Consider the following 14,384-nt stretch of genomic DNA (forward strand, 5'->3'; position numbering starts at 1 on the left):
TGCATGTTACATCACCTCTCGGGATTGGATGTCGTTAATAATCTCTCCATGAACACATCGTGTTACATAAATCCCTCAACCACGTTATTGTGTTACCTTGAGATGTTTGAGTAAACACACGATAACATGGGACATGCCGATGAATCTCCATAGTGTGAGAATGCGGGGCGAGTTTGATGAAACAATCTACCTTCCACATGTAATTATGACTGTCGAGTGTGATGGATCGCACATACTTTTTTGTGCAAGCATATCATATAGAATCATGTGCATATTGATACCCTTATATATGTGGAGTATAAAGAGTATCGATGCCCCTTTTCATCCTTGTCATTGAAAAGGCCAAGCTATATGTCCTAGAGGGGGGGGGGGGGGGGGGTGAAAAGGACCATGCCAAATTAAAACTTTAACAGCGGAATTCAAATAAATAAAGGAATGATAGCACTTTAAACCAATCACAATGCGGAAATATAAAGCAACCTCAAATAAAGATATTGATACCAATGTTGTTCTAAGGACAACCTTGCACCATAAAAACCAAGGGCTTATGGGAGGATAACCTTACTAGAACAATTTGAATATCAAAAACTCATACTGAAAGGAAATAGAGGAAATAGCAAGAAATAAATTCTAAACTATTACAACATTCCCCACAATGCTTGAAATGTAAATATTACAACATTCACATCCACACATACATCCCACAAACTTGAATAATAAAAGATAGGAAAAGTAAATCACACATTCACAAAACACAAAGAGTTATAGTGGTTCACCTATATGTTCACCAACTGTTAAACAACAGCCACACAGCTTGCTACTCCACTCCTAATATCCTCACACAGGGGATATCAGCGTTTACTATGAAAATAGGTTTCTCAGGTTCACCTAAAACCTTCACAATTGTGTCTTTCAAATGGGCTTACACAATTCAAAAAACTCCACTTTTGAGTTTTCTAGCTCTCCTCAAATAACCAACACAATGAGATTTTTCTGGCTCAATCTCAAAAGATACCAATACAACAAAAGATTTACACAAATGTAAAATACCTGGATTTCTCCTTTTGTAGCAGCCCAGTAGAACCAATTGGAGTAGAAGTTCAAATATAGAAGTTTAATGTCCAATACTCACTATGAAATGGTTGTAAGTTCTAATTGATTTTAAATTAAACCAAATGGGCTAGCTATATTTGATTTTGATTCTAAGAAGAAGGAATACAACAATTTCTCTTTTCAATTTAGATTGAAATATAGAAACAAAATCAAATCAATAAAGCTAACAAAAGAGAATATTAAATATGCACATTATAGCCTAAAATGAACACAAACTTATCTCAGAGTGATGCATTGATTTTACTTGAATTGAGTTATCAAACTCTGAAATTCATTGTCTATTTATAGTTGCAGAAACTCATCTACGACTGGTCGTAATACGAACTGCATTTTGAAATTTTAAGTGCGATCGATTAAAACCGTTCCACGACTGGTCGTAGGCTGTTCACGACCGGTCGTGAGCCCTCCACGACTGGTCGTGACCAACCCACAACTGGTCATGAGGCACCAAGTTTCATTGCTATAGTTTGAGTTATAGAACTAAGACTGGTCGAAGGACGAGTCATGTACTGTTCACACGACCAGTCGAGAAGACTCTAGGACTGGTCGTAGCTCAACCAAAAAATTCTAAAAAATTGCAACAACTTAGGACTGGTCTTGGAATTTCTTGGACTAGTCGAGCCAGTGCTAGGACTAGTCGAACAGGGTCCAGGACTAGTCTTAGAACAGTCCAAACACTTATAAAAAGATTCAATTTGAATTATATATACAAAATGACCTACCCTAAGGTCAATCTAAGGTCATTCATACCTTAAATGTGAAGAATGGACATTGAATCTTCATAAGATAGTTGACCTTTAAAGATTGTAAAACTTTGGGATCTCTATACTTGATGTAGCATTGATCTTGAGATCTTCTAGAGCTTGAATTACACTTTATTTCGAGTTATACACGAACTTAAGTCTTTGAACAAGATCACTTTTTTCGTTGTAACTTGTACTTGCATTTCTTGAAATGGTTTAAAGTAAATCTTCATTCTTGACTTGAAGCAACACGTTTAGAGAGGTGATGCAATGTCTTGAACCCATATGCAATGTCTTGATCATATATACAAATGAGCTATAAAAGACATAGATTGATGTTTTGGCACCATAAAATTTGACAACCAAAAGAGCATAAAACCATAGCACTTACAATGATTCATGTCAAATATATTGTAAATTATAAAGGAATGACCATCACTATAAGTAGAGCATTGACCCTCTCCAACCGTATAGATGATGTAGGTAACAAACAGATTGAAGACCCAGAAGGCCACTTTCCTGAGGAAGACTATACTAAATAAACAATAAATTAGTTTCCTGATTTAGCTTATTTACGTTTCTGCTACAACTTGAATTTGTAATAAGCTCCCATCTAAGTGAGCATTTATTGATTCGTTAAACTTTCTTTTCCTTTTAATTGGAATAATAAGTCCAAATAATTTCTTTTTCATGAGTTGATACTTGAATACTTAGAATGTATGAATTTAATCATGCTATCTGAATGATGTGTGAATGGAATTAACACTATGATTCCTAAGATGAGCCAACACTCAGACATTGGAAATTCGAGGTGTTACACCACATAGGGTAAATATCCAATCAATGCGATAAAAAGATCATCCCCGAAAGGCACGTAAAAAAAATAATCCATGGATGGTAAGCCCACGTCAATATTCACATCATTCAAAGTAACCACTAGGTTGAGGGTCCATTATAATCACAATCAATCAAGTTACATCCCAAGTCTGGATATACATATATAAGTGGGGTCCCCCATTAATAAATATAATAGTTCAAATTCCACAAGCAATACATAAGTGATCCACAAGCATGAGAAGATATACAAGTGTAACATGTAGATGTTTATGCAAGATATATGTTGAGCATATGATTTAGAAATCAATTCCAACAACTAGCACAAGTAATCATGAAGTAGAGATATCAATTATCAACTGAAATTAAAACAAAAACTATCACTTAAACTAATAAGGAAGAGGAAAGCTCAAGGGGAAGAAATCATCATCTCACGTTTTAAATCGCCTGCAATGTTGATAGGAAGTGTGTGTACCCTTAGAGTCTTCTCGAGATAGACTTAACTTGACTTGCCCTCAGGTCGAAAAAGGTGAAACCTAGTTGCTTTGGCTTGAATTAGCTCAACCCCAACACAACTCCAATGCCACTTGACCGAACCTAGCTGGACTAGTCCAGTTGCACTAGGGTGAACTTGGTTGAATCAACCTACCACCACCATTTATGCATCTCCTTTTTCTCCCTTTTGTTTTCCTCCTATTTCTACAAAACATACCCAACCAATCTGGACCCAACCCACTTTAATCTTGACAATGGGCCAAGCTCAGCCAAGTCAGTGAGTGGCTGAGTCACTTAGCCAAGTAAACTCGACAGCACCCTCCTTTCTCTCTATCTTATTCTCTTTTTTCTGTCATTTCATTCTTTCTTTTTCATTACTGGTGGGTCCAGCTAACTCGCCTGGATTTGACTAGGCTCGAGCAACTCCAAACAAGTCAACGACTCGTCCCGAGTTCGCAAGCCAACTCGACAGCAACCCCATGAAGGGAAGCAATGCCCCTCACTGCTCTCTAATTCTTCTTCTTCTCTCCTTTCTTTCTTCCAATTTTTCCCTTCCCCTGCTGGAAACGTCCAACAGTGGATGCTAAGCTTGGCCTGACATAGTGTTTGGGTTCTACTCAAATGCAGCCCGATCTCCACAACTTGGTCTTACTCGAATTGAATAGGATGAGAGTACAGCAGTGCACCCACCCTCTCAGTCTCTTTCTCGTTCTTCTCCATCTCTTTTCTTCTCTCTCTCTTTGCGCAAAGTGATCCTGTCATGCCCCAAACTTGGAAACCGGACTCACAAAATTCTCGATCACCGAATCTGGTGCCGACAGCTTCCTTAGTACCCCATTCTCAGCTCCTGGCACTCATATGCCAGATTTCGATCCTGAGATCCTACAAAGAGGATTTTCGATATGATTTTTTTTGTAATGGAGCATAACCAAGTTACAAAACAACATCACCACACATCCATTATAATAAATCATTTAAGTACAATGTGGAAAGGAAAATACAAGTATAACCAAAGCTCTAAGAAGATCTGCCACCAGCTCATGCCTCAACGCTACAATGATCTAACGTCACCTACACGCAACGATCATGCTTAAGCTTACAATGAAACTTAGAGGGCATGTGCGTGTGTGTGCAATGCATGTACCAAACATGAGATATCAGAGTAAGCAGAAATACTGGCAAGTCCATGAATGCTATCAGCCATAATAAGGCTATGCGATGCAAGGCCTACGTAGCCAAATGTCATATGCAAGATGCAAAGCATGCATGTTGGTCCTCATCAAATCCACATGTCAATACAGTTCATTTTTTGAATATCACTGGGGTGTAGTACACTCTACAGCAGATTGTCACCCAAATTGGATGCACAACCATGTAAGTGGAAAAGACTTCACTACCCGCTGGCCAGTAGTCTGCCAATATCTACCCAGCTCGTTGATAACAGACCCATTTATGAGCTGGTCAAACTCAGCCTAGATTTACCCACTACCCTCAGGTGGATAAGGCCACACCCCCTTTCAATCGACCACGACACAGCGGGAGATACGGCCTAGTAGTATTCGACACTGGGGCACTCATATATCCACTCGGTCTTGACGTTGGAGTAACCTCTTAGTACCCTAAGGATTTAGGGGCTTTCACCCCCGGTCATCCAAATTGCCTATATGCTGAGTCCCAAATATTTTTAGTAATAATCTGGCCATCCACGATAAGGCTGTGTAGGCTAAAGTACGGATGTTACTAGGGCACCAAGTGATTGTGTCACACAAAATGCGAAATGCATGAGTCATACGATCCAGTCATGCATCAAACCTGCGTGTACCACATGATCGTGTGGGGCAACTCCGTCTCACAGGGAGTCCCATAAACATCTTTGTAAGGCTCATATCTTAGTTTATACCATTCCTTAGACTTTCGCGATCCTCTTATCGAATTCCTTCAACCAACGACCTTAGTCGGTATTTGCGCGCATCCCTGAGTCGCGCCCTATCAACCCAAGTCGACTCGACTGAGACTTGTACCCTTGAAATCGTGTTGTTGCCACGTCTTGTGCACCGATGTGATACATAGGCTAGGAGTTGTGGGCACGCATATATTTCAAGGAAACACCACGCATTGCGAATCCTGAGAGAATCTCTACCCAAACATCACATCAATCAATCAAGTACAAGTCAAGTACAACCCATCCCTCTCTTACCAACAAAGCATGGCACCCACCTCTCTCCCATTCCCAAAGTCAACCAAACTTATACCCTCCTTATAACACCCACTCCCGCCATCCCATCTCCCTTACAACAACCCATCCCCTCTCTCATTTCTCTCTTCATTCCCAAGTAACCCAAGAGGATTGGATGTCCAAGCATTTCCAAGAGGAGAGCCACATGTGGCCCACTTCCTACCCCCTCATCTCTCGTCCTAACCCTTCTATTCTCATTATCCTCCATCAAAGAGAAAGCTTAGGAGCTTGGGAGATCAAGGAGCCATGAAGAAGTGAAATTGGTGGGTGATTTATAGGATTAGATTGTGTTTTTTACGATGGGCAAAGTAAGGCCTACCGATTGATGGTATGGATCTCACTTTGGACCCTAAGTGTGTCCGATGGCCCACTATGATTCATATGTTCATCCCATGATGGGGCCATTCTTCATGGACCCCATCATGATGTTTCTTTTTTCCATTGAGAAAATGTCATCTAGACCTTGCATTTTTTGGTGGAAAAAGGGATCTCCACTGTTGATTTTGATTGGTAGGCCCACATGTATTGGGACCCACTTGATGTATGTTTTATAATGCATGGAAGGGAGAGCTCATAGTGGCAGAGCCCTCAATCGCACGTCTCTCTCTCTCTTCCCTGTTTACGGCCCACCTATGATGTATATATTTTTATCCATGCCATCCACCAAGTGGGATGCACCACTGTCCGTTAAGGGCCCACCTTCCTGCCCATTTTCGGGTGGGCCTGGACAAAAGGGAAACATAAATATCGGCTTAATTGGGAGTGGGGTGGCCCACCCATCCATGGAACACACCTTAATGTATGTGCAGCATCCACGCTGTCCATCTAGCAGCTTGGACTGACCGTCCAACGGTTCGGATGAAGGGAAACATAAATATCAGCTTGGTCTGGAACATGTGGCCCACCCACGTGGGACCATCATGATTTATATATTATATCTAGACCATCCAGGGGGTCCAGCAAGCCTGGACGGTAAGGATCTGTGTAGCAGCAGGGTCTCCCAGCTGGTGGGCCACCCACGTGGCTCTACCTGATGCATCTGTTTATTCCCCCGTCCAGTCCCTGGACGGTGGAACCTACCATGTTGTATGTGCCTTATCTACACCATTCACATGTGGGACCACCTAATGTAGGTGTTTTTATTGAGGTATTACATATTAGACCCTAGTTATTACTTGTTTTTACGTACATGATAATGTTTAACGTCCTATTTTAATCATGTTTTTATTGCAAGGTGAATTTAAGAGCTTGGATTAAAAAGGGTACTAAAGGCATGGAATTAATGCTCACAAATCACCAAGACAAGGGACAAATCTTAGGGTATAGAGATCGAAGAATTCACATGCCAAAGATCCGAGAAAATTCAGTGATTGAAGTTAAAGGCACCAATGGAAATTTCCCTTTTACTGACGATACAAATTGTCTGTATTTCATCTTTTTTGACCGATAATTATTATTACCGATGAAATATGTTGTCGGAAACATTGTCGCGATAAGACTGTGGCTAAAGGCTTTTCTCAACGAAATATTACTTCGTCAGCAATGGTAAAACAAATACTGATGAAAAAATTCATCGGCAAAACATGTTAATTTTGGTCGGAAAAAACAATATATTTCGTCGGTAAACATAGCTTGTACCGTCAAAATATTTCATCAGTAAAACTGTGCATTAAACTTTTACCTATGAAATATTTCATCGGTATAAACTTTTACATACGAAAAATTTCGTAGGTAAAAACTGTGAATTAAACTTTTACCTAAGAAATATTTCGTCGGTATAAACTTTTACTTACGAAATATTTCGTAGGTTTTAATCCACAGTTTTTACCTATGAAATATTTTGTCAGTATAAACTGTGGATTAAACTTTTACCTGCGAAATATTTCGTCGGTATAAACTTTTACCTATGAAATATTCATCAGTATAAACTATAGATTAAACTTTTAGCTGTGAAATATTTCATCGGTATAAACTTTTACCTACAAAATATTTTGTCAGTATAAACTATCTCCTACAAAATATATTCATCGGTATAAGACTGCTATTATCGACGAATTATTTCATCAGTATATCTCATATATAGATCGTTGGTATTAATTTCTACCTACGAAATATTTCGTCGGTATACGTTTTCGACTTACTATTACCAACAAAATATTTCGTCAGTAATAGTCTCTTTTTTTTCAAAATTCAGGAAAAAATTCCTGATATACACCTGTTACAATACATTTTCATCACATTCATATCCACATCCATCCAAACACAAACAACATCTATCCAAACAAAAACCACATCCATCCATACATAAACAATCTTTTCCATATCACATTCATCTATGTACAAATACATATAAGTTTAACATTCGTATATAAAATAAATCATAAATAAAAAAATTTTAAAAAAATCATGAAGATGGTGGGTCATCAGATGAAGGAAGAGGTGGTGGGGCATCAAATGAAGGTGGAAGTGGTGGAGCATTAGTGGCTAAGCATGCAGCGAGAGCCTGAAACATCCCTTGCATCCGTCGTTCATGCTCCATCCGCAACTCCTTGATCCTCCTCTCCTGCTCCTCCTGTCGCCTCTCGTCCTCTTCCTGCTGCTCCAGCTACTCTTTGATCTCATTGACAATGAGTCGTAGCTGCTGAACCTCTCTCTTTGCGATATCAACTCGGCGTAGGGCGCTCTCGCTAGCGACGGATCGACTCAAGGCAGGTCTAGTGGGTGTCATGAGCTTGGCACCATGGCCAAGCCCACGCACATATTTTGAACGGGTGCCAAGCACCTTGCTCAGGATATCTGGCTCACTCCGCTGACTACCATCGGGAGTGGGCTGACTGCGAATGTTGTCCACCACCGCTTATAATGAAAACATAAGAATTTTCATAATGAATGACGTTATTATAGTTCAATGCAATTAAATTTTACAATATAAGGATTTTTACCCAATTCTCGCCCGCTTTAGGATGAACCCAAGATCCCGTTGCCTACTGACAATGAGTCCCTCTGTAGAAGTCCACTAGTTCAGGCTCCTGGCTGGTGACGGAATCTCGCTATGAAATTGAAAGGAAAATAGAGTTAATATAAATGACTTTGAATATATCAACTTAATAATGACCAGAAATTTCTTACCATGTCGTGATAATGTCAGGCAAATGACTTTGAACTAGCTACGTGGTTCACTTCTAACTTTTCCCTGTTCACAGAATTTAGTCTACTCCTCTTCTGAACACATTATTCATAATACATTGTTATTAATTGTGAATTTAATTATTACCTTAAGATATCGTAAATATGTAAATATTACCTGAAAAGCCTCAGAAAAAAATCTCTCACAGAGTATCCGCCAGTCGTCTGTAGTCACCTACGGTAGTACAAACAGCATGGCCTCCTCGTGGGTCTTGCACCACTTGTACCGCTGGTGTAACTCCCCATGGTACTCCTTGAACCGCTCCCTGACTATGTCGTCGACGACATGGGAAATGTAGGGAACACTCAGATCTAAGACAAATTCATCCTACAGTTTCATAAATAATAGATTAAGACAAATAAACTTATTAAGAAAATAACTTAACCGTAAATGAACTTTCACAAAAGAAAATTTAATTTACTAAAATTTACTTGAAGGCGCTGATGATGAGCTGCCGCACATTATCTGTTACGTCTGCCCAACAGGGGGTGGTGGCGGGGATTAGAAATCAGTATAGGACACCAACCTCCAACGTAAACAATTTGGCATTGTCCCCAACAGATTAAGGCAGTCTTATGGGAATTCTACCATCACCCTACCCTCACGCGTAAGTCACTTTAAAACTAACCCACGTGTGAGTCCACATCCTCGTCAGCTGGTTGACGATGGTGTTGCAAAAGAAATATGTAAGTCTAAATATAAACAGAAGTCACTGAAAGAAATATATGTTTATACTTACATACAGTGCCCGATGTATGCTCAACCAAGGGCTCAGATGCCTGTGATGCAGCATGCAACATCGATGATGTCTCCACCGCATCACGGGTGGAAGGGGTAGATCCAGTGTACGAACGACGTGATCTCCCACCTGGTGCCATGACTGAATATGTGCGAAGTACGAACTTATAAATTTAAACAATGTCAGTACAAGTGTATGAACATCAATATAATAAATACATAAAACTTTACAGTGCAAGTGGAATATACTAAAACATTATACAAGTAGTGTTGATGGTAGAATGAATTTGTGCTTGTGCTTAGAGAGATTATTAAAATATGATTAGATCATTACACTATAATACAAGAAGAATATAATAAAACCATAAATATTCTAGTAAAATTTGAAAATTCCATTATACATTGTCATTCTATATTAAACACATATATTTCAATGTAATACGAAACAACTTCGGATCAACTATCCGAAGTACTCCCTACGTAAGTTATTGTACGCTATAGAAGTATATGTCAAGCTGTGTAAAGCACTCAACATTGTTCCAGCCAACATGCCAATCATAATAGGAGAAATCTGGTCTCTCGGGACTCCATTCAGATGTGCAAGTAACAAAACCGCATCTTCCATATGAAGTTTCTCGCGGTTATATTCCTCCATCAGGTCCAAAATTTCTTTGAGATTGTATAATCTTTCATTTGAGTCATCGTTGATATATTCCTCTTTACACTCATCGACCAGACTGGATATCTCTTTGGCCTTACCAGAAGAATATAGGACTGGAAAGTCCATCCGCAACAGCTGATAAAGCATGCTGCGTGCTTCCGCTACACTCCGGTTTGAGGAGGACATGATCAGAAATTGACGGAACTGCAAATGTGGATTATCAACAAGTCAATTAAAGGAATAAATTATGACTTGTAAAACATGTATGCATGTAATAATCAAATTATTTAAATTGAAAAATGACATGTAAATCATGTGTACATTTAACAATCGTCGTCTGTATCATTATCGCTTAGGACTATTTCTTCTTCACCATCACTATCGCTGATCAATATTTTCTCTTCATCATCTGCAACGTCATCATCAATGAAACCGTTATCATCTCTAACAATGTCATGTATTATTGAGGCATCAACTGATCAAGTGGCACATCATCTTTGTCTAATTATACCACGTCAATATCAACATTTGGCTCAGTCCCTCTATCCCCAGATAACATGTCTTCTTGATATACTTGTTTAACCCTAGACATTTCATTTCTCCCATCCTCGCTATCTTCAACATCTGGTTTGGAAAAGTCAAATACGTTCCTAGGCTTTATTTTCAGCACCGCGTGCGAAGACCTGCCTAACTTACTGTCAGCAAGGTAAAATACTTGTTCGGCTTGGCTAGGGAGGATAAATAAGTCATTCTTAAACTACTTCCGAGATAAATTTATGCTCGTAAAGTAGTTGCCAGTCTGTATTCTCAACTTCTTATTTCTAATGCCTCACCAATCACAATAACTTAGCTCATTAATAATATCCGTCAAAACGCCATAAAAGTCAATTTCGACCTCCTCATACGTTCCCTTCACAACCACCCCACTATTTTGTGGGGTCCTATACTTCTCACGCTCTTTGGTGTGGAATCGGATCTTGTTTATAATACAACCTATATATCTAGATGCACGTCTAAAAGGGCTACACGCCAGTGAGTAGAGTGCATCAAATGCATCTGCAGAGTTACTAGCACGCAACGTCTTCATCTAATATCATGTACAAAATGTAATTGTTTAGGGATTTTCTTAAGTTTAAATATTATGCAATATAACAAAATTTTAAGTGTGGTGAGATACAAGGTGAAATCTTGCATGTTTTGTGAACCATTCTAAAAACTGATCCTGATGCATTCGATCATAATTTGTAGGGCATTGGGACTTCATCTCCTTGATGTGTTTGGTACACATAATTGGCACGTCATCAGTAATGAACATTAAGATCATCATATGTAGAGATACAATTATCGAGAAAATTGACTTACTCTAAGTATGACTCTATTTCTTCACAATTGTGCAACACATACCACCTCGCCTTTGCTTGATCCCCAACGTTCATATCCTGAAACGTCGAGGATCCTAAAGGACAGACATTATGTGCGAATACAAATATGAGTCCTTATTCATGCGTCTGCCCTTCGTCGGCATTCCGATCTTCTCGGTTGAATCTAGTCTCTATCTACGAAGATACATGGAGAAAAATATCTGGCACTCATTATCAATGTACGCCTCAGCAATGGATCTCTCTAGATGTGCCTTATTCCTCACAAATTGTTTTAATGTGTGAAGGTATCTGTACACAAAACCAATATGTTATACGTATGAAAACATGGATATATGTGGTTTATGGAATGAATAAATTTTTTAATAGGCTCTAACACCTTTCGATCGGATACATCCAACGATATTATACTGGGCCTGCAAGCTTCGCCTTGTGCGGTAAGTGAATTGCTAAGTGTACCATGACATCGAAAAACGCAGGTGTAAATATTCTTTCAAGTTTGTAAAGGATTACAACAATGTCCCTCTCCAGTCATTTAATAACTTCTACATTCAATGATTTCAAACACAAATCCTTAAAGAATATCCCTAACTCAATCAGCACCGCATTGATTGTCATGCCCCAAACCTAGAAATCGGGTTCATAAAATTTTTGATTATCGAATTCAGCACCGACAGCCTCCGTAGTACCCCTCCCAGCGCCTATACGCCAGATTTCAATCCGGGGATCCTACAAGGAGGATTTTCCAACATACATTTGTCCTATAAGAAGCATAACCAAAAGTTTACCCAAATCACAAAGGCAACATCATCATCACATATCTGCTAATATAAACAGTTGAATACAGTGCTGAAAGGGAAATACATATATTGAAAATCAAAGATCCAGAAGATCGCTGCACGCTACAAGCTCAACGCTGCTGCAACTTAACGTTACCTGCGTGCATTTATCATGCATAAGCTTATAGAAAGCTTAGAGGGTGGTGTAAGTATGTGCACATGGTAAGTGCCAAGTCTACAATACAGGTCCATAAATCATACAATGTCAAAAATACCAACAAGTTTATACAATATCAGAGTATGCAATGGAGATAGATTATGCAATGTGGAGACATAGAGAGCCAAATATCAGATGCTGAGGATGTAATGCAATATGCAATTCCTGATGAGTTCATGAATACCACCAGCCGTATCTATGCCATAAAATGCAGAAACACAATAACCCAAAATGCTAAATGTTGCGAATGCAATGCAATATGTGGTATGAATGAAGTAATTAAGCTAGAGTGAAGTTGAGATGATAGTACATAGTATCGCAGGCTATGGGGTTCATCACAAGGGACTTCTATCCAAACCAGTCCCATACATAAATTTGGATAGCCAGACTCAATGTGGTAAACCCCTGACCTCAAGTTAGTCGCATGCCCCAACTAAAATCCTTGTTATTACGAAGGTACACAACAATTAGTTGCGCATGACCAGCCTGAATGTATAGTGAATGAATGAATGAATGAGTATGCAACTCCTGCTCAATAAGTCCACGTATCAATATTGTATGTCTTTGGGATCATCACCGGGGTCTAGTACACTCCAAGCTGGCTACCAACCCAGCGGGCCGAGCAGCCCAGTGAGTGGAAAAGACCTCACTACCCACCTGCCAGTAATATACCAATGCTTACCCGGCTCATCGATAACGGACCCATTTGGGAGCTGGTCAAACTCAACCTAGCTTATAGCCCCCTCACTCGGGTGGATAAGGCCACACCCCCTCCCAACCGACCATAACACAGTGGGATATACGGCCTATTGGTATTCGGCACTTAGGCGCTCATGTATCCACTCGATCTAGACATTGGGGCTTCTCTTGGCCACGGAGGTTTAGGGACTTTCACACACGGACATCCAAAGTGCCTAGATGCTCAAACCAAACATTTTCAGTACCCCATCTAGCCATCCACGACATGCCTGTGGAGGCTACGACACTAATGTCACTAAGGCGTACAGTAATCACAATACACAATGCAAGATGCATGAGTCATACAATCCAGTCATGCATCAATCCTGCACATATCGTGCGCTCATGTGAGACAATCTTCGCCTATTAGGGAGTCTGATAACAACTTGTCCAATGACATATGTAATGGTCAACCATATCTCATAATAAACATGCAGATGATGCGTATGGGCATGTACCATGATGTTATGCTATCAAATACTCATAATCGGTATCGACAATTGGCACCAATAGTTGGCATCGATAATCAGCCTATACAATCGGCCCAATAATCGGCCTCGACAATCAATCTCAACAATCAAAATTGGCCTCAACAATCGGCCTCAACAATCTGAATCGGCCTCGATAATAGGAATTAGCCTTGATAATCGGAACCAGCCTCAACAATCGGCCTTGATAATCGGAATCTGCCTCGATAATCAGAATCAACCTCGATAATCAAAATCAGCCTCGATAATTGAAATTGGCCTCGATAATCAGAATCTGCCTCCACAATCAGAATCTGCCTCAACAATCGATCTCGACAATTAGAATCGGTCTCGACAATCAGCCTCGACAATTGGCCTTGATAATCAAAATCAAGTAACAATGTGAACATTTAACCATCATTGCCCATCAATGTGCACATTTAACCAACATTGCTCACAAGGAGTGGCCCACATAGAGCTAAACATATAGTGGGCCCATGACCTCAAACAAGGGCCTAATATATATCAAATTGGACCATAAATAAATCACATCGGACCTCATCAATGGCCACATACAATCACAATGGGCCCCATACAATCACAATTGGCCACATATAATCACAATGAGCCACATACAATCACAATGGTTCGTATATAATCACAATGGTCCGCATACAATCTCAATGGGCCACATACAATCACAATGGTCCACATACAATCACAGCGGTCGGCATACAATCTCAATGGTCTATATACAATCTCAACGGGCCACATATAATCTCAATGGGCCACATACA

This window comes from Magnolia sinica, chromosome 6 (genome assembly GCF_029962835.1).
Source record: "Magnolia sinica isolate HGM2019 chromosome 6, MsV1, whole genome shotgun sequence".
Lineage (NCBI taxonomy): Eukaryota > Viridiplantae > Streptophyta > Magnoliopsida > Magnoliales > Magnoliaceae > Magnolia > Magnolia sinica.